Source organism: Eptesicus fuscus, chromosome 3 (assembly GCF_027574615.1).
Source record: "Eptesicus fuscus isolate TK198812 chromosome 3, DD_ASM_mEF_20220401, whole genome shotgun sequence".
Classification (NCBI taxonomy): domain Eukaryota; kingdom Metazoa; phylum Chordata; class Mammalia; order Chiroptera; family Vespertilionidae; genus Eptesicus; species Eptesicus fuscus.
Window position 1 is genome coordinate 38292366 of NC_072475.1, and position 22539 is coordinate 38314904.

General features: G+C 39.7%; 1 non-coding gene and 1 pseudogene across 1 annotated transcript; both read left to right on the forward strand.

Moving 5' to 3' along the window:
- Positions 1 to 12761: 12761 nt before the first annotated feature.
- Positions 12762 to 12865, forward strand: LOC114231835 (U6 spliceosomal RNA). The gene has a single exon (XR_003617827.2). It is a non-coding gene; the product is annotated as a U6 spliceosomal RNA (small nuclear RNA).
- A 232-nt stretch (positions 12866 to 13097) lies between these two features.
- LOC129148281 (cell division control protein 42 homolog) lies at positions 13098 to 21902 on the forward strand (annotated as a pseudogene).
- The last annotated feature ends 637 nt before the right edge of the window (positions 21903 to 22539 follow it).

The window sequence follows — 22539 nt, forward strand, 5'->3', positions numbered from 1 at the left end:
GTCATTTTTAAACATTAAAAATCATCACCAAGTACACAGTAATGAACTTTGAGCAGAGGAAGTACAGGAACCCAGAAGCCAGCACCACAGGACAGAGGGTGTTCCAAATTATATCATTTCATTGCACCACCTTAGAGTGTTTTTAATGTTTTAACTTATATTAGTTATCTTTTCTGTATGCACCATCCTTGAATTTTATATCAGTTGATTTCACTGACTTAACTTTAACACATAGACTACAATCTGGAAAATCATTACATACTACTAAATAGCACCATTATTATGATACTTTCTCACTTTTTACTCAAATTTCAGTTATGACTTACATTTCCAAATGAATTATGAAGGGCCATACTCATCAAAAATCAACAGAGTATAATGTTAATTAAAAACAACATTACAAAGAAGATATATCAAAGGCCAGCAGGTGCATGAAAAGATGCTCAACATCACTAGTGATTAGGGAAATACAAATTAAAACCACAATGACATGTCACCTCCACCCTGGGAGAATGGCTATTATCAAAAGAGAAGAGATAAAGGCTAATGTAGATGTGGAGAAAAGGGAACCTTTGTGCACTATTGGCAGGGTTGTCAATGGGTACAGCCACTATAGAAAACAGTATGGAGAACCTTAAAAAAGTTAAAAATAGAACCTATGATGCAACAATATGGTCCTCCCACTTCTAGGAAGATATCTGCACTTCTGTGTTCCCAGCAGCATTATCACCAATAGCTAAGACTTGAGACAACCTAAGTGTCCACTGATGGATGAAGAGATTTAAAAGTTAAAGATAAATATACGAATATTATTCAGCCATAAAGAAGAGGAAATCCTATCATTTGCGACAACATAGATAGACCTTGAAGACATTACACTAGATGAAATGTTATGTAGGAAAAGACAAATACTGTATGATCTCACTTATATGTGGAATCTAAAAATAAAGCAAAGCAAACAAATAAACTAGAAAGAGATCAGACTTGTGGTTACCAGAGGCAGAGGGTAGGGGAGAGGGGGAAACAGAAAAGTGGTCAAAAGATTAAAACTTCCAGTTATAATATAAATAAGCACTGGATGTGTAATGCACAACATGATGGCTATAGCTAACACTGCTGGACAATATATAGGAAAGTTGTTAAAAGAATAAATCCTAAGAATTCTCATCACAAGAGAAGTATTTTCCTTTTTCTTCTTTCTTTTCTTTTACTAGACGCCCGGTGCACAGATTCGTGTACCAGTGGGGTTCCTCAGCCTGGCCTGTGGGATCAGGCTGAAACCAGCTCTCTGACATCCCCCAAGGGATCCCAGATTGTGAGAGGATACAGCCCAGGCCAAGGGACTCCTCTGGTGCATGATTGGGGCTGGGGAGGGACCGCAGGAGGGTTCCAGGGTGTGTCCAGCCCATCTCGTTCAGTCCCTATCAGCAGGATCCCAGCAGCAAGCTAACCTACCGATCGGAGTGCCTGCCCCCTGGTGGTCAGTGAGAGTCATAGCGACTGGTCAAATGGTCGAATGGTCGGACATTTAGCATATTAGGTTCTTATTATATAGGATTGTATCTGTATGAGAAAATGGACGTTAGTTGAACCTATTGTGGTAATCATTTCACAACAAATGTAAATCAAATGATCATGCTGTATGCCTTAAGTTTAAAATAATTGATGTATGTCAAATATTTTTCAGTAAAACTGGGATAAAAACCAACATTACAACATCAACTTTATTACACTAGATGGCAGCAAATAATTAGAAGGACTAAATAAAATATTTGAATAAATAAATATTGCAGCACTAGAGTGAGTGGAGAAAGAATGCTAATACTTAAGAAATAAAACTTCCACCTGGCTGACTCCTGAACATTCTATAAGATGTATCTTTTATTTCTTTCTTCATCCAGCAAATATTAACAAATACTTAGGCCAGCACAAAGTGCTATGGGAGTACTTCTGCTACACAGACATAATTCTCGGGTACCATACGAGGACTTAATTTGCTGCTCTTATATAGGAAAGAACTATGTTTCGGTCTTTGAAGACTCCATGTTTATTATATAACTTTGATACACAGTAGGTCCTCAGATTTTACATTCAATTACTTGCTAGTTTCCAATCATAACATGTACTCTTATACCTCTATAGCTTTGCACGTGTTGTTCACTATATCTGGAATTATGCCCAGCGCCCCAACACACACACACACACACACACACACACACGCACACACACGCACGCACGCACGCACGCAACCCCTTTTAAGTGCTTTGTCTTTGCCACGCCTTCAGTGACTATCATAAGCATGTCAGACTCCTTCTCCTATGCCCCAGCATCCTGAGAATGGCTATGATAGTGGGGGGTTCTGTGTTATATTTGTCTCCTTCTCTAGACTATAAGCAGTGTGTCGTATTTTTATATAGCCGCTACCTAGCACAGTTTCTCTCACTGAGCAGGCCTTCTGAAAAATGTGTTCAATGAGTTAGGTGTGTTACAGAACATCAAGCTTCTCTGTTAGAGGTCTGATCATAACAAATGTAGGTGTCAATATCCTAATTTGGTATGGTAGCATATGGATAAGACTTGTGAAAGTGGCCAATAAACCAGAAGTTCCTCCAAGATAGATTTAAGGTTCATGAGAATACATTTTTATATAATGCTAATAAGGAGAAATATGAGGTGAAGGAAGAGAAGCAGAAAAAGAGAAGAGTAAGGAGAAGAGGAAGTAAAAAGAGAAGAGGAGGAAAAGGACAGAGAACACTGTGCCAGGCACTATTCTAAGCACCTTACCTCATTAAATCATTATAACAACTCTAGGGTAGATGCTATTAAAATTTGCATTTTACAAAAATAGGCTTTTAAAATTTGAGAAACTTACTCAAAGTCACAGACAGTAGGTGATGGGGTCTACAATGATTCCATTGACTTTTAGCTTTGTCAGAAAACTACTATCAGAAAAACAAACAAACAAACAAAAAAAAAAAACTACTGTCAGACTAATCAACATTCAATCTACTTATTATACAAACAATATGTAGGTTTTCTTAATGCAGCCTTATAACTTCTAGTTTACCTATCACATAGCTTTAGGAAAAGGAAAATTAAAGCAAAACACTGTAGAATCACCACTGAGTACATCTAACTTATACTATACTAGAGGACCAGTGCATGTGGGGTACCTTGGCCTGGCCTGCAGGGATCGGGCCGAAACCAGCTCTCCAACATCCCCCAAGTGGTCCCGGATTGCGAGAGGGCAGTTCTTGGGTGATGCACCCAGAATCCAGCTCCCTCCTCTCTGGTTCTGGGTGTGTCACCCAAGAACCATAGCTGCCAAGTCACCGCAGCTCAGCAGCTCCTGATTTGAGTGTCTGCCCCCTGGTGGTCATTGTGCATCATAGCTACGAGTTGGGCAGTAGAATGGTCTACAGTCACTTAAGCTTTTATATATATAGACTAGAGGCCTGGTGCATGAAAGTTCGTGCACTTGGGGTGGGGGAAGTTTCCCTCAGCCCAGCCTGTGCCTTCTCGCAGTCCAGGACCCCTCGGGGGATGTCCACCTGCCAGGTTAGGCCTGTTCCCCAGGGGATTGGGCCTAAGCTGGCAGTCAGACATCCCTCTGGCAGCTCTGGAGCCCTTGCAACTGTCAGCCCGGCATGTGGCTGAGCGGAGCTCCCCCGGTGGAGCATTGAGTGTCTGCCCCATGGTGGTTAGTGCTCATCATAGCAACCGGTCGTTCCGCCATTAGGGTCAATTTGCATATTACCCTTTTATTATATAGGATTAGAAATCTTTGCCAAAGATGGTGTGGATTCAGGAATTTGAGTGCTGATGATAGTTGATGGAATAGTGAGCAAAACAAACAAAGAAAACCTCTAGAATACATTCATAGATCTCCTTCTCTTATGAGATATTTAATCTTTTTCTCCTACTTCATGTTCCTTGATTCCTATAGCAGACATTAGCCATTTGTTTGCCTCCTCTCCCACCACCTCACTTTGAGAATCTGTATCCCCTTCCATCTTTTTGGCTTTTTGTCAACTACCCTGAATCCAAAAGAAAAGAAAAGGAAAAAGAAACTAGAGGAATTAGAGACAATGCAGTGAGGAAAATGAACAAATAAAGATTATTAATGTCCTGTGAAATTACAGAAGGTAGGGCATCTATGAAGCAAGAACAGGATGTTATAAAAAGGAACATTCAGCTCGAAATGTTAGTTATCTATTGCTGCATGACAAACTACCCCAAAACTTAGCAACTTACAACACATATTTCCTATATCACAGCCTCTGTGGGTCAAAAATCTGGGCATAACTTAGCCAGATGGTCCTGGCTCGAGGTCTCTCATGAGATTTCTGTCAAGCTGTCAGCTGGGATGCAGTTTTCTGAAGACTCAACAAGGACTGAAGGATCCTCTTTAAGATGGCTCCCTACATGGCTGTTGACAGGAGACCTCTGTTTCTCATCACATGAAACTCTTCATAACAACATTGTATGTTCTTACAACATGGAAACTGGTTTCCCCCAGAGCAAATAATCCAGAAGAAGAGAAATAAGATACCCACATTGTCCTTTATGACCTGGTATCCAAAATTTACAGAGTATCACTTGCAGCCCATACTCAAAGAAAGGGTTATTTAGACTACAAGTTTTGATGAGAGCATCAAGGAATTTATAAACATTCTTTAAACCACCACATAAGAAGAAAAATAGCTGTAGGAAATTATATATATGATCAAAGCATGACCATCAAAATAAAAATTCAATAGAAGCATTAAAAGGTAAAGTTGAGAAAAGTTAACAAGAAGAGATAGTTACTATGCGAAGAGTAGCAAGAAAAATAAAGCTGTAATCCAAAAGCTCAAATTCCCAGCTATTTGGAATTCCAGGAAAAGAAAATAGAAGGGGGGAAATAATTAAAGAAAAAAATTTCCCAGAATCAAAGGACATAAATCTCCAACTTTGTAAAAGAGCCCCTGCACTGCCTAGTGAAACATATGAAAAAATGACCCAAACCAAAACATAATAACACTAGAAATAAAGAGGAGGTTCTAGAAGCTTTCCGAGTGGAAAATTATTTCTTTAATTATAAACTTCCAAGAGCCACCCATGAATAGTGCAGATAATATCTGGTATTCAAATTTAATACATTTGGGCGGGGAGGGGGGGAGGCTAAATTTCTTTAGATCTATTAAGTTCCTCAGGTGTTTTTAAAGATTAGTCAAGTTTAGAAACCTTTGGTATAAAGTGATCTGAGAGGAAAGTGAGATACACATCTTTAAGTTTAAGTATCACCTTTTTTTAATGTCTCATTGGACATATTTTTAAAATATTCTGCTATAAATAAATCCACTTTTATTTTTCGTGGGTAGCAGAGTTATCCTTATCTTATAGAATCATTGTGGAGAGAGGCGAAAAGAATTTCTAAAGCACATGTAAAATTTCTCTCAGATTTATACACAAGGAATGGTAACCTATTCTCTAGCAGCGCCAAAGAATAAAAGGAAATGACTTAAACTACAGCAAAATAGCCTTAGGGTAAGGAAGTTTCCTGACATTGAGATTTGTTCAACACTAACATGGATTTCTAGGGATGCTAGGAAATAGTCATCTTGGGAAGTTTTTAGAAAATGTTTCATCTCTGAGTTTAGAGGACAAGCTGAAGGAAAGAAGATGGGGTTGGGAAGACTGAACATGTTTTCATTTAGTAAGTTCTTGTTGAGCTAGTGCTAGGTGCGGGGCACTGTGGTAGGTGTTGGGTATTTTAAGATAGCATTTTTAAGTTTATTTGATCATGGAATACTTTGCAAATGAAAGTGTGTGAATAGATCTCCATCAAGAGGAACTGCTAAAACAGCACGGATGGAACTGGAGAGCATTATGCTAAGCGAAATAAGCCAGTCAGAGAAAGATAAATATCACATGATCTCACTCATTTGTGGAATATAATGAACAATATAAACTGATGAACAAAAACAGAACCAGAGTTACAGAAGCATCGAATAGATTGTCCAACCTATGAGGGAAGGCTGGAGGTGTGGGGGTAAGAGATCAACCAAAGAACTTGTATGCATCCATATGAGCATAACCAACGGTCACAGACAGGGGAGGGGGGTGTGGGCATGTGCTGGGGGTTGGGGGTGGCCGGGGAGAGGTCAGTGGGGGAAAAAGGAGACTTATGTAATACATTAAACATTAAAGAACTTAAATTTTAAAAAGGAAAGAATATAGGAACAAAAACAACAACATAAAAAAGAGGAACTGCTAACATATAATGCTTATTTGCATAAAAACAAAATAGAAAAAAATCCACATGTTAATTGCTGCAAGATAATAACAAATAATATTTATTAACAAAATGTATTAAATTTAGTAAAACAGCTCTCATCTCATTTGTTATAAAATACTAGAGGCCCGATGCACGAAATTTGTGCAAGGGGCTTGGCCCTCGCAGCTGTGGCAGCTTGCCTAGGCCTTCTCAGCCCTGGCTTCATCCAGAAGGTTGTCTGGAAGGATGTCCAGAAGGTTGTTTGGCTGCCCGGTCTAATTAGCATATTATGCTTTTATTATTATAGATAATACGTGTTTAAAATTGTTTATACACATTTATATAAAAGAATCAATTCTTATTTTTCAGAACATGCAAGAGTTCATCAAAATTATCTGATATAAGATAAATATAAAAATACTAGAGGCTCGATGCACGAAATTCGTGCAAAGGGCTCGGCCCTTGCAGCCGCAGCCCTCGAAGCCCTGGCTTCGTCCAGAAGGACATTCGGAAGGTCATTTGGCTGTCTGGTCTAATTAGCATATTATGCTTTTATTATTATAGATTATTATAGATTTTCTATAATCGATTAGAAAATGTAATGAAGAATCTATTCCCTAGACCAATAAAAAAGATGAAATATCTATCAATAAGATTACAGAAAAAATACAAGCTCTATATGAAGAACCTGATAGTAATTTCCTGGTCTATACCAAAGAACACTTGAATAAATGAAGAATTTCAGGAATGAAAGACTCAGTATTATAAAGTTATCAGTTCCTCAGAAATTAACCTACAGATTTAATGCAATTTTAAATAAATTATCTGGGTAGGTGAGTTAGGATAACCTGGAAAACCGATTATATGTTCATCAAGAAGAATAAATACATTAAAATAAACAGAAACATGTCACATTTACCGTAGGAATTCAATTCCTCTCCATCCAACATCACACCTAAAAACAGCATTGAATGCACTATTGAAAAAGATAAATAAATTCACAAGAAAACGGAGGACCACAGAGAACACCAGCTGGCAAATGATACCAACAAATTCTTGGAAGACGGAAAACAGAGATAGAATGACAGGAAAGAAGAGGATGCTACAAGATGCCTACTGAAAAGAAACATGTTGGTTCACCTCAGTGAACCCCTGAGAGGCTCAAAATATGGACAACGAGGTGCCCTCGTTGAGAGGACAAGAGGCAGAGATAAAAACAGAGAAACTGGTCAAAAGTCTGCATACAAAATGACTGAAACAACAGGTTCTCTTCTCAATCCAGCACAGCCAAACCACTATCCTCTCTGAAGAAAATGAAATTAGAAAGGCTCTGTGTTTAGCAACAGGTACAGCATGGAGTAGGAGAGACGTACATTGCAAAAGCCTACATCCTGAGTAGTAAGAACTCAGGATCTTCCCTTTAGTCTAGGAATTTTGTGGATCAGATACATGTCTCACAAGCAGAAGGCTAGAGGGTCCTGAAAAACAACAACAACAAACAAACAAGCAAAAAAAAAAAAAAAAAAAAAAACCAACCTGAATGGGCCTGGAGCAATTACTAATATCTAATACTAACAGATGAATCACCCTGCAGTGATGCCAACCACTCAGCTTTTTTAGCACCTCATCCCAAAATATAAATGGGTAGTTTGAGTCATCAAACATTTGAGGAAAGTCTCTAACATATAATACTGAAACAAACAAACAAAAGAGGAGTGGGGGGGAGGGGTGCATGAAAGGGGAAGGAACCCCAACCCAGATGCAAGAAAATGAACCAAAAAAAGCATCCAAACATTTGTTATGCCCCTTGGTGGACAAAGGGAACACACATCACATATATGATATATGATAGAAGAACAGAATCTTATTTTTTAAAGTAACAATCATGACAGGAAATAGCTCTAAAAAAGTTAAAATTCAAACATAAAAATTAAAAATTCAATAGATCAGATTGATAAGTTCCAGATGGTATAGCAAAGACAAGATTAAAGAGACAGATAATAGTGCAGATAATATCATCAATAACAACAAAAAGAATGATACAGGAGGTATAATATCTCACTAACAAGATTCCCAAAAAGATAACATAAAATAATAAAAATAATTTTTCCAAAGTAAAAGAATTTCCAGATTAAAAGAATCTACTGAGTACCCAGAAATATGAATAAAGAAAAACTACACCAGTATCGTTAAATTCTAGTATCAAAATCATGCAATTATGGTGCACTTAGAATAAATAGTCTAGAAGCTTCCAGAGAGAAAAACAGATCACTTAAGAGTAAATTAAACAATTAATTCAGGTCATTAAAAAATAATGACAATCGAGTCAGGCATGAATCATCATAGGTTCCAAAAACTAGTAGGTAAAAGTAATTTAAGAACAAATACATAGTCAAAAATTTTCCAGGAAAAATAGTACCTTATAATGGAGAAATTTGTCAGATACCATTTTAACCAAGTGATCAAGGTTAATATCATAAACAATGGAGCAAACTGACATCATGTAGTTCCTGATGGGATGTATTGAAAAGAACACACTAGGCCCTGGCCAGTAGCTCAGCTGGTTGTGGGTTCAATCCCCGGTCAGGGCACATACTAGTATAAGAATCAACCAATAAATGCATAAATAAATGGAATAAAAAGTCTCTCTCTCTCTCTCTCTCTCTCTCTCTCTCTCTCTCTGTCTCTCTCTCTCTCCCTCTCTCTCTCTCCCCCCCTTCCCCTCTCTCTAAAAATCAATAAATGAAAAGAACATCCATTTACGAAGTATTCTTGCCAAAAATAGATAACCTAAATCTAATTAAAGATGAGCAGACAACACAAAATTGAGGGAACTTCTACAAAATAACTGGCCTGTTGTATTCAAAAACATAAATGTCACAAAAGACAAAGTCTGAGGAACTCTTCGATATTGAAGAGACATAACAACTAGAAACTAAATGCAATGCATGACCCTAAATTGGGGCATTTTTTAATGTTACAAAGGACATTATTAGGGTAATTGGTAAAATTTTAATAAAGTTTGTAGATGAAATACTATAACAATGTTAAATTTTTAGATTTTCATAATTATACTGTTGTAATTTAAGTGAATTCTTTATTCTTATGAAATACTAGAGGCCTGATGCACGAAATTCGTGCACAGGTAGGGTCCCTAGGCCTGGCCGGTGATCAGGGCTGATCGGGGCCTTCCAGCTGCCGGCCAGGACCTCCCTTCCCCAGCTGCCGGCTGCTGGCCAAGGTCTTTCTTCATTCTGCGCCACCCCCTGGTGGTCAGTGCATGTCATAGTGAGTGATGGAACTCCCGGTCTCCTGGTCAAACTCCCGAGGGGACAATTTGCATATTAGGCTTTTATATATATAGATATTAGGCTTTTATATATATAGATGCAATTTAATATTTAAAGGTAAAGGTATGTATTCTGTGAAATTTACAAATGGCTCCAAAATAATGGGGATTAGAATGTGATCTAATTTTATTATAGCAACATAGGATGCTAGCAGCCAGTGGAGCAATGCCTCCAAAATTTATAGGGAAAATGATTTAACCCTATCCCCAGAATTCTATGCACAGTTTTCTATTGCTACAGAGTAAACTACTATAATCTCAGTTACCCACTTATTATCTCACTAGAGGTCTGGTGCACAAAATTCGTGCATGGGATGGGGAGGGTCCCTCACCCTGGCCTGCACCCTCTTGCAATCCGGGATCCCTCTCGCAATCCAGAACTGCTGGCTCCTAACTGCTGACCTGCCTGCCTGTTTGATCACCCCTAACCACTCTGCCTACCTGCCTCATTGCCCCTAATCACTCGCCTGCCTGCCTGACCACCCCTATCCATTCTACCTGCCTGCCTGATGCCCCTAAACACTCTGCCTGCCTGCCTGATCACCCCTAACCACCTCTGCCTGCCTGATCACCCCTAACCACTCACCTGCCTATCTGATTGCCCCTAAGCACTCTGCCTGCCTTCCTGATGCCCCTAACCACTTGCCTGCCTGATCAACCCTAACCACTCTACCACTCTGCTTGCCTGCCTGATGCCCCTAATTAATCACCTGCCTTCCTGATTGCCCTTAACCACTCTGCCTGCCTGCCTGATCACCCCAACCACTCTCCTGCCTGCCTGATTTCCCCTAACCACTCTGCCTGCCTTCCTGATCGCCCCTAAGCACTCTGCCTGCCTGCCTGATCACCCCTAACTGCCTCTGCCTGCCTGATCACCCCTAACCTCTCTGCCTGCCTGCCTGATCGCCCCCAACCTCTCTGCCTGCCTGCCTGATCGCCCCTAACTGCTCGACTGCCTGCCTGATCATCCCTAACTGCCTCTGCCTTGGCCCCCGCCGCCACGGCTTCATCCAGAAGGATGTCCGGAATGATGTCCGTAGGTTGTTCAGTTGTCTGGTCTAGTTAGCATATTATGCTTTTATTATTATAGACTAGAGGCCCAGTGCACCAGTGGGGTCCCTTGCCTGGCCTGCGGAATTGGACTGAAACCGGCTCTCTGACATCCCCCGAGGGGTCCTGGATTGCAAGAGGGCACAGGCCAGGCTGAGGGACCCCACTGGTGCACGATTGGGGCCAGGGAGGGGCACGAGAGGTTGGCCAGCCAGGGAGGGACAGCAGGAGGACTCCAGGGTGTGTCTGGCCTGTTTCGCTCAGTCCTGATCAGCTGGACCCCAGCAGCAAGCTAACATACCAGTTGGAGCGTCTGCCCCCTGGTGGTCAGTGCACGTTATAGCAAGCAGTGGAGTGGCCTTAGCATATCATTAGCATATTACTCTTTGATTGGTTGAATGGACGACCAGACACTTAGCATATTAGGCTTTTATTATATAGGATGGTTTCTGTAGGTTAGAAGCCTGGGCACATAGCGAGGTTCCTTGCCCAGGGCCTTACAAGGCTGCAAACAAGGTATCAGATGATCCAAAGTCCTCTTCCAACCTCCTGTGAGTTGTTGGCAGAAGTCAGTTCCTTAAGATTGCATGACAGAAGTCATTGTTTTCTTGCTACCTGTCAGCCTGGAACTGCTCTGATTTCCTAATGGCTTCCCCTCGACCCTTGCTTCCCCTCCCGCAACACAGCAGTTTGCTGCATCTTCAAGACCAACAGGAGAACATCTCTCAGATGCTTTACCTTCCCCTGAAGGACTCACCTAGTTAAGCAAGACTTAACCAGGGTAATCCTTCTAACTCAAAGTCAACCGATTAGTAATTTATTCATGGGAATAATACTCCATCATATGTACGAGTACCACCCAGACTCAATAGAAGAGGACTATGCAAGTTGTGTACGTCATGGAGAGGAATCTTGAGGGCCATCATAGAATTCAGCTTACCACATACAGCCAAACCTTCATCTCAAGTTCTCAACCTTGAATCATATTAGAATCTCCTGAGGGACTATTAAATCTTATTATTCAAATTATTATTTAGTGGTTCTGAGGCAGGGCCTGAGGTGTTTTTATTTTGCCTTTTTTTATATTTAATCCTCACCCAAGGATATGTTTATTGATTAGAGAGAGAGAGAGAGAGAGAGAGACATCGACCAGTTGCCTCCTGTACTCTCCCCCACCAGGGATCGAACCCACAACATAGGTATGTGCCCTGAGCGGGAATCAAACCTGCAACCTTTTGGTGTACGGGATGATGCTCAAACCAACTGAGCCACCCAGCCAGAGCTTGTTTTTGTTTTACTGATTTTGCTTTTATGGCTCTCTCGTGTAATTCCAATGTGCAAGCAGGGAAAACCACTGGAATAGAAGAAAAACGTTTTTGGATTTTAAGATCTCAGAGAAGTTACTTCCTGGCACCCCTTCTCAGGAAGTGACTAGAGAAGTACTCCTCTGAAATGAGGAAGTAATCAAGGAAGAGGAAAGCACAGGATCTAGGAAACAAGGACTCTAAAATAGCAAATGCAGAGGGTGATGGGCAGTAGGAGCCCAGAATGTAACCAGACCAGACTGGAGCAGGAGGATGAAGGGCTCTGAGATAAGGTTTCAGAGAATTAAAAAACAAACAAAAGTAGAATTAATGGATTATCTGATTATCTAATCAGACATGTTGAGGGAAGAGAACAAGTACTACACATATAACAATTGATATGCAATTGGAAAGAATAGTTACATATAAAAATTACATATGTGAAAAATGATGCAATTATTTTCTTCAAGGAAAAGTAAAGCTTTTCAAGACAGAAAAGCATGCACTACTTGGCTATGCAGTTAACAATATTAACCCAGTAATAATATAAATACTGATCTTTAACTGCAAATTATAATTATTCTGAGAATATAGGATGAGGGGAAATGTGTCTACATAAAAGAGTTAAATCAAGAAATTGCAAAATAGTGCTATAATACTAAGTATTGAAATAACAGGAGAGTTTGTTTGCCTCTGAAAGTAAGATACAAGGAGTGAGAAACTACCCTTTTTTAATACAATGTTTTTATTATATTCTAACTCTACCCATATGTTACTGTGTTAAAAGTTAAAAATGAGAGTGCTTGCTTCGGCAGCACGCATACTAAAATTAAAATGAGATAGAGATTAGCATGGCTCCTGTGCAAGGATGACATGCAAAGTCATGAAGCATTCATATTTTTATTTTATTTTATTTTTTGTTAATCCTCACCCAAGGATATTTTTCCATTGATAAGCAGCATGGCTTATAATATGGGAAAACTTTAAATAAATAATCTAATTGTCCATTGACTGGCATATCCTAAATTCATTTGTTTATTAAACCAACTAGAAGCCCAGTGCAGATTCATGCACATTGAAAGTAAATTAATTAGAAGGTGGCCGGCAGGGCAGGACTGGGTGAGAAAGGCTGGACATGACCTGGAGCCAACCTGCTGCCAACCTGGGGCTCAAAGAGCATCTGCAGAGTGAGCGGGGTCCCTCCGGCAGGTGGGGTCCCTCAGCCTGGCCTGTGGAGATCAGGCCGAAACCAACTCTCCGACATCCCCTGAGGGGACCTGGAGTGCAAGAGGGCAATCTGCAAAGTTGCTGTTGCTCTGCAGCTCCTGCATTGAGCGTCTGCCCCCTGGTGGTCAGTGCACGTCATACCTACTGGCTGGTCTGCCGGTCACTTAGGCTTTTATATATATAGATATTTATTGAATGACTGCTACGTGCCAAGCACTGTTCTGAATACTGGAGAAATAGCAGTTACTAATAGACAAAAATCCTTGTTTTCATGTAGCTTACATTCTTATAGAAGGAAACATATCATAAAGAAGTACTTACTATGTTAGATAGAAATAAGAGCTCTGGAGAAAAACAAAGGTGAAAAGGGAAAACAGGAGCCCTATGAGAGAATGTGTATGTAATTTTTAAAAGGATGGTCAGAAACATCCATACTGACACTTAAAGGCTTGAAAGAAGTAGGTAAGCCAAGTAAGAATGAGAGGTGGAGATGGGGAGAAGAGTGTGCCAGACCTTCAAAATAAATAAACTAGATCAACATAGATAGATTTCAAAAAAGATAATGTTGAGCCCAGCCGGCATGGCTCAGTGGCTGAGCATCGATCTACGAACCAGGAGGTCATGGTTGGATTCCAGTCAGGGCACATGCCTGAGTTGCAGGCTCAGTCCCCAGTAGGGGGCATGCAGGAGGCAGCTAATCAATGATACACTCTCCTCATTGATGTTTCTATCTCTCTCTTCTTCCTTCTTCTCTGAAATCAATAAAAATATATTTTTTGAAAAGATAATGTTGAGTAAAAATGGCTATAAAGGAAAATGTAGCACATGACACTATTTTAAAAAGTAATTTTAACCCTAGCCTGTTTGGCTCAGTGGATAGAGCATCGGCCTCAGACTGAGGGTTCCCGGGTTTGATTCTGGTCAAGGGCACATGCCTGGGATTGTGGGTTGGATCTCCAGTAGGGGGCGTGCAGAAGGCAGCCAATCAATGATTTCTCTCTCATCATTGATGTTTCTATCTCTCTCTCCCTCTCCCTTCCTCTCTGAAATCAATAAAAAATATATACATTTTTAAAAAGTAATTTTAGAAGTTTGTAGGTAAAAGTATGAAAAATGCAGGTAAAACTAAGAATAAAAAATACCAAATTATAAATAGTGGCTGGTTCTGGGAAAGAGGGAATTGGAATGGGGCTTGGGTAGAGGGCCAAATGATATTTCCGTTTTATTGCAATGTTTTATTTATTATATAAAACAATAGATTTCATTCAAGCATAATAAACTGTTAAATATAATATGGGGGAGCATTTGAGGTCTTGCTCCCTGGCATATATTGTCAGTTTGGCTCAAATAAACTCTTATAAAAATTTTCTACAGGTTTGGGTGTTTATGTCGAAGAAACTCATCCAGAACCACCCTGTGAACCTGGACCAGGACTAAAATACAAGTAAGGGCCTATTATGCCCCACCAACTCCCTACTTCCTATCAGGTGAACTGGGGTGAGTTTCTCTGGGAATTTGGGGCCCCTTACTTTTAGTAGCAGGCCATGACTTTATTTGAGCTGTTTTTAGAAAATCTTCGGGGTGGATAAGGGTTGAGATAACCCAGGGAAAGCAAAACAGGAGAAGGAGGAGGAGGAGGAGGAGGAGGGAGGAGGAGGAGGGGGAGGAGGAATGGGTTGCTGCTCTTAATTTTGGCTTTTTAAGTAGATTGCTTACTGAGAGTCTGAACAATACTTTTGCTGGTTAAATGAGAGACTGAGCTTTTTTAGCTCCGAAAGAGAAAGGACATTCGCCTCCCCAGCCCGAATAGGCAATGGGGTGACAGCAGTGGTTCAGATCCCTGAATCCACAGATGGGCTCCAGGAGTCATCAGTGCAGCTGATCCCCGAGAAACCGGTGGAGGGAGCCCCAGGGAGAAGAGCACAACACCCTAAAACAGGTTCACCTTCAGAGAGGGGCCTGAGAAAGGGTTCCATTCCCTGGAAAGCGTCCCGGTTCGGTGGCGTCCAGTAAGCTCTCACTGTCTTTTGCTCAAGAATTCTTAGGTAACGAAAAGTCCTTATGGAGCCGCCTCAGAAACACATCCTTTAGGGCAGTGGTCGGCAAACTCATTAGTCAACAGAGCGGCAAACGCGGCTCGCGAGCCGCAGTTTGCCGACCACTGCTTTAGGGTGTAAAGCAGCCCTAGAAGGATACTCACCGAATTGGCTCATCTGGAGATATGGACATAAGGGCTGGTTTTCCCTAGAAGTTTTTTCAGTCTCTACAGATCTCATAAATAATATAAATTGTGCCTCTGAGGCCAATAAGCCTCCTGACAGTCAGCCTTCCATTAGTACTAAGATGGCCAGATGAGGATCCTTTGATACTTCTAAATTAATCTTATGGTCCAGCCGGTATGGCTCTGAGGTTGAGCGTCGACCCATGTACCAAGAGGTTGCTGGTTCAATTCCTGGTCAGGGCACTTGACCAGATTGGGGGCTCGATCCCCAGTAGGGGGTATGCAGGAGGTAGCCTGTCAATGTTTCTCTCTCATTTATATTTTTAACTTTCTCTCCCATGTCCCTCTTCCTTCCTCTCTCTCTAAAAATCAATAACAACATTTAAAAAATTAATTAATCTTTTGCATGCATAGTTACAAAAGCTGTCTACAAATTAGGCAGAAAGAATGGAAAGCATACATTGGTCTCTCAAAGCTTTAAAAAGAGGATTTAGATAAATGGATCAACCTATGATGACCTTTAGGTGGCATCCCAATTCTTTAGGTTATTAATAATGGCTGTCCTTATTTTTACTTGACTTATCAAGGATATATACAGATTGCAAATGCCTCCAAAACAAAATTTGGATCCAACTGTTCTGTTTGTGTGTGTTTATATATGTATGTATGATGTAAATGTCAGATAATTTTATGCCACTGGATGCTATTATTAAAATCAATTTAAAGGCAAGTGCTTGTAAGGATTGAAAACTCATGCTTTTCAAGTTCACATGATCTAAAGTTAATCCTTAGTAAATAAAACCTAGTTTAAGTTTGCTGGTTTAAGTAAAAGACATATCTTTATTTTCCCTGGGTTTTATAAAAATAAGTCCATGTTAATAATTGACTTTTATGTCTATGAAATATGTTTCTAGAGATTGTAAAATGTCTTCATAGCTCAGCTGTTGTGGCTCAGTGGTTGAGTGTTGACCAAGAGGTCACTGGTTCGATTCTTGGATGGGACACATGCCTGGGTTGCTGGCTCGATCCCCAGTAGGGGGCATGCAGGAGGCAGTCTATCAATGTTTCTCATCAATGTATCTATCTATCTTTCTATCCTTCTCCCTTCCTCTCTTTCTAAAAATCAATACAAATATATTTTAAAAATAACTAAAATGTCTTCATAAAATTTCTAAACTAAAGAATGCAAATTGGTTACTTCTCAGTTTTCATTAGAAATTGAGATTTAAGGGTTAAACATCTCAATATGCATAGGATCAACTTTGAGGCACTTCAGAAGGGTGTTTTAAGGGTTAAAAACATCTCTCTATGTAGAGGCCCTGGAACACCTCAAAAGATTTGAAATTGCATAGGACACATTGTAAAGTAAGTGATAAGCCCTGGCCAGGTGGCTCAGTTGGTTGGAGCGTCGTTCCATGCACCAAAAGGTTGCAGGTTCAATCCCCAGTCAGAGCACATACTTGGGTTTTGGCTCCCATGCCCAGTTTGGGTGAGACCAGGAGACACCAATTGATATTTCTCTCTCACATTGATGTCTCTCTCTCCCTAAAAATCAATGAACTTATCCTCAGGTGAGGATAAAATAAATAAGTGATAAAAAATTAAATTAAACGAGTAAGTCTGGGTTATGGAAAACCCAAGATGGCCTCTTGGTTCTTCTTGGCTCCCTGGCATCATCGCAGTGCATTTAAACTGGACTTATATGAAGGAGCTTATTAGCTGACATTATTGAAAAGAGGCATCTTACACTATTACTAAGGTTTGATAGAGTCACTTCAAGAAAATGCCAAGTTGGTAACCACTTCCTTTCAGAGAACTCCCAGGACAAAGACTTTAAAGATCATTTATGCTGCCCCCAAAGGGGACAGTGACACCATCTCTTCCTTGCCTACCTCTGTGAGGTTGTCTCAAGTAATTAGTATGGAGGGCTCAAACCTTAAACCTCCAGCACAAAACACACACACACACACACACACACACACACACACACACACACACACACACACAGGAGAGAGAGAGAGAGAACAGGCACAAGAGATCCTGGGAGGGAAAGGAAAGAGAGAGAGAAAAAAAGATCATTTTACTGCCACCTGGGGATTTTATTTATTGGAAATGATATCAAATAAAGACACCCTCCAGCCGAAACCGGTTTGGCTCAGTGGATAGAGCGTCGATCTGCGGACTGAAAGGTCCCAGGTTCGATTCCGGTCAAGGGCATATACATTGGTTGTGGGCACATCCCTGGTAGGGGGTGTGCAGGAGGCAGCTGGTCGATGTTTCTCTCTCATCGATGTTTCTAGCTCTCTATGTCTCTCCCTTCCTCTCTGTAAAAAAAATCAATAATAATAAATAAAAGATACTCTCCAACCTCATTAGGAGGGACCTTGTCAGGCTCATAACCTCAAATGGACATCTACCACTGTCTATGAACATCAAAGACTCCTTGAGGACAAGAAGCCTCAGTTACCAGAGGTAGAGAGCTATCCTAAGATATCAACAAGGCCTGGGTACCGATGGATTGATACTGCACTCAGAATCCATTTTGTTTGTCTTTAAAGATATTAGTTGTGATAATAACTATACTTACTCTTTGGATTTTTCTATGATTACTGAACATGTATAACTATTAATATTCTTTTCATGGCTTATGTAAATGTTATACTAGATGCCAAGTAGAGAAAAATGAGACAGAAGGCTAAACTTGGATCATGATAGTTCACAGGATAGAAATGATTCAATGTTTTTCGCAATGAAGGCCAATAAGACCTGACTGCCTTTCATTTGCCTGCCTTTCCCTTTTGGGAAAAAGGCAGCCTTAACTCAGATTCCATGGTTATAGTATTTCCCCATCCCCAATAGTCAACAGGATATCGATACTGACCCGTCCTAGGAATGAGCCTTCCTAGCTCTTTGAGAACACACTATCAGACCAAAATGTTGGTTCACCAAAGCATCCTTCAGACTGATTTATGATCAAAATGGGTAAATGTGGATAAAAAGAATGGGTTCTATAGAAAGCAACCTCACAGGGTGATCTGACCATAAATTCCTAACAGGGAAAGTCATAGTAGGTAGTCATAACTCAGGCCCATAACTTCTTTAGTGAAAGGTTTTAAGCCAGCTCTGTCTCTTGTTCTTGTGCATCTAGGTTAACACACCTTTGAAATACCAGAAGTAATACCTCTCAAAGGGGGTATTAACTCTCAAGAAAGCACATAATCTTGTTAATTATTCTGTAATCCAATCCCAAGCTCCAGGTACATTTCCTCCTTATTTCCAAAAGCATAAAAGAAGATGCAAAACTGTTATTCTCTGGAGCATTTGAGATCTTACTCCCTGGCATGTCATCAGTTTGGCTCAAATAAACTCTTGTAAAAGTTTTTAAAATAAATAAATATAATACATATACCAACTACAACATAACGGTTAGTTAGTGGAGCAGGGGGGAAAGGGAAATTGAGGAACCTATATGGTAGTAAGGTGTCTCTCTACATTTACTTGAAGTGATGTAATATTAACACTCAGTACACTGTAAAAGTTTAAGTATGTATATTGTAAGCCATAGAGCAAATATAATAAAAAAGATAGATAGCTATATCCAAAGGAAAATATATACATTAAAATGTAATATTAAGAAATATTTAAACAATTCAAAAAAAGGGCAGGAAAGTAAGAATAGAAAAAAAGTAAGGGAAATCAGAAAACAAATAATAAAATAATAGGCCTAAATCCAACCATATCAATAATTACATTAAATGTAAATCATCTAAACACTGCAATTAAAAGAGATGATCAGATTGGATATTTTTTTAAAGCCCTAACTATGTGTTGCCCAGAAATAAACTATTTTAAATATAATATAAAAAGATGAATAAAAAGGTAGGAAAAGATATATCACTGAAAAACTAATCAAGAGAAAGCTGGCATGTCTATATTAATGTGAAACAAAATAAATTTCAGAACAAAGACACCACAAGGGACAAGGAGAGATAGTACATAACAATAAAAGATCAATTCATCAAAAACATCATTCTAAATGTGTTAGCAACAGAGCTTCAAAACATATAAAGTGAAAATACACAGATGTGAAAGACGAGGCAAATCCACAGTTATAATTGGAGCCTTCAAAGCTCCTCTCCCAGAAACTGGAGAATTAGTCGAGAACACCAGTTAGAATATACAAGACCTAACCATGTTATTAACCAACTTGACACAATTGACCAACAATGCACATTAAATGTGTGTGTGTGTTTTTTAAAAGAAGTGCATATAGGACATTCTGGGGCAAAACAAACCTTAACAAATTGAAAAGAACTGAAACTTTAAAGTATGTTTCCTGACCATAACTGAATTAAAATGTGCTATATAGTAGCTCACTCTGTTACCTTTTGGTATAGTTTCACTGTTTAACTTGGCAATTTCATTCAGCCAGAGTATATTGCTACATAACCAAGCTGACTTTGTTTCCAAATTACTTCAGAGATTAGTAGTGACTTAAGTGCTATTAGAGAATGTTTTGGTGCACAATACACATTTGAGTATCAGTCATCATTTTCAATGGAAATAAATCCAAAAGGCAAGAAACTGTTAACATATCTGAAATGTGTTAGAATGGAACAATAGTTTCATCTTGGACGTTTAGAAAACTTAGGCGGCAATTCTTTAATTCTGAAGAATTTCTTTTTTTTTTTTGCTTGATGTAAGATCTGAGAATTGCTATTTCAACTTTTCCTGTAAAACATCCTTCTTGTAGTCTTAGGACCTTGAGCAATCAGTTTTATCATAATAGGGCAAACACCTTTGAAAGCAAGATAAAGCACGTAATAAAGCAATGGTCATCAAATAAACCAAATGCATCAACTGTGAATTGGGCAGTAAATGCTACTCCTGCACCAGTGACTAATCATATATTCAAGTAACAAGTATGGCATTTTCTGCTGACAAATGATTTCTTTTTTAATATATATTTTTATTGATTTTAGAGAGGAAGGGAGGAGAGATAGAAACATCAATGATGAGGGAGACTCATTGATTGGCTGCCTCCTATGTGCCTCCTACTGGGGATGGAGACAGGACTCAACTCAAAGCATACGCCCAATGGGAAGTGAACTGGACCTCCTAGTTCAAAGGTCCAATGTTCAACCACTGAGCCACACCGGCAGGGCTGACAAGTGATTTCTTAAAGGCAGACTATCGTGTCCTAACATATGGTGACAGGAGAAGATTTGACTCTGGGTGGTGGGCACACGGTGAAGAGTCTTATGAAGACTCTTCATAAATGTTAATAGGGATTCTACCAGCTTATTTTGGTTGCAGTTTCCAACATTTTTAAAAATGTTTAGGTAATAAAAAGTATTGCACCATTTCCTAGATCTAGTTTAGAAAACATGTTCCCCGATGGTGCTCTTAGGAAGGAGTATAGTAAATGCCTCATTTAATAATATACTCCTTTTTGAAAGTTGCCTGTTCTCTCCACCCTTGAGTAGGTTCAGTATTTGATGAAACTCATGAAAGTGGGTGGAACCTGTCTTGCCCCTCCTCTTTTCTAGGATGCACTATATACATGACTTTCAAGGAAATTTGTTAGCCCTTTGCTGATTTTTTTTTTGAAGTTAATGTCTAACTTCTTTCACTGATAAATGAAGAAAAGTATTGCACCTTTTAAAATATATCAAATGGATTAAGTACATAATTTAACCAATGTCACCCCAATAAATTTAATAAAAACAATATTAAACAAAAAAGGCAGGTTATCACATAAAAATCATAATATAATTAGCATCTTATTAAAAATTATATTTTAGGGAGAGGCTGAGTTCATCATTGGATTTGAAATATTTAAAGTGGATATAAAACTGCTTCCGCAAAGCAGAGAAGTAAGTGCGTCCTTGTGGGCGATGGTGCTGTTGGTAAAACATGTCTTCTGATATCCTACACAACAAACAAGTTTCCATCCGAGTACATACCGACTGTTTTTGACAACTATGCAGTCACAGTTATGATTGGTGGAGAGCCATATACTCTTGGACTTTTTGATACTGCAGGGCAAGAGGATTATGACAGATTACGACTGCTGAGTTATCCACAAACAGATGTATTTCTAGTCTGTTTTTCAGTGGTCTCTCCATCCTCATTGGAAAATGTAAAGAAAAGTGGGTGCCTGAGATAACTCACCACTGTCCAAAGACTCCTTTCTTGCTTGTTGGGACCCAAATCGACCTCAGAGATGTCCCCTCTCCGATTGAGAAACTTGCCAAGAACAAACAGAATCCTATCACTCCAGAGACTGCTGAAAAGCTGGCCTGTGACCTGAAGGCTGTCAAGCATGTGGAGTGTTCTGCACTCACACAGAAAGGCCTAAAGAATGTATTTGACGAAGCGATATTGGCTGCCCTGGAGCCTCCAGAACCGAAGAAGAGCCACAGGTGTGTGCTGCTATGAACATCTCTCCAGAGCCCTTTCTGCACAGCTGGGTTCGGCATCATACCAAAAGCAATGTATAAATCAAACTAAAGATTAAAAATTAAAATTCATTTTTGCAATAATGACACATGCCCTGCACCTACCCATATGCACTCGTGTGAAACAAGGCCCATAGATATGGTCCCTTTCCTCCTCTCAATACTAGTTAATTTTGAGTAATTGTGTATTGTCAGAAAAGTGATCAGTACTAGTATTTTTGTTTTTTGTTTTGTTTAAAGGCAAGGCATGCTTGTGATGACTCTGTAACAGACTAATTTGGGTTGTTGAAGCTGTTCCCGGGTTCCACTCTGGAGAGTGATCTGAGACATGTAGTTTGTTTTGTGTGTGTGTGTGTGTGTGTGTGTGTGTGTGTGTGTGTGTGGTGGGAGGGGAGGGGTGTGTGTGTGTGGAGTTTGTTTTTATTTAGTCATTTAAAAAAGTCATTAACCATTGGACAGCCCTTTAGGTGAGGAGGATGGAGTGATTCCACATTCCATTTCCTAGATCTAGTTTAGAAAACATGTTCCCCGATGGTGCTCTTAGGAAGGAGTATAGTAAATGCCTCATTTAATAATATACTCCTTTTTGAAAGTTGCCTGTTCTCTCCACCCTTGAGTAGGTTCAGTATTTGATGAAACTCATGAAAGTGGGTGGAACCTGTCTTGCC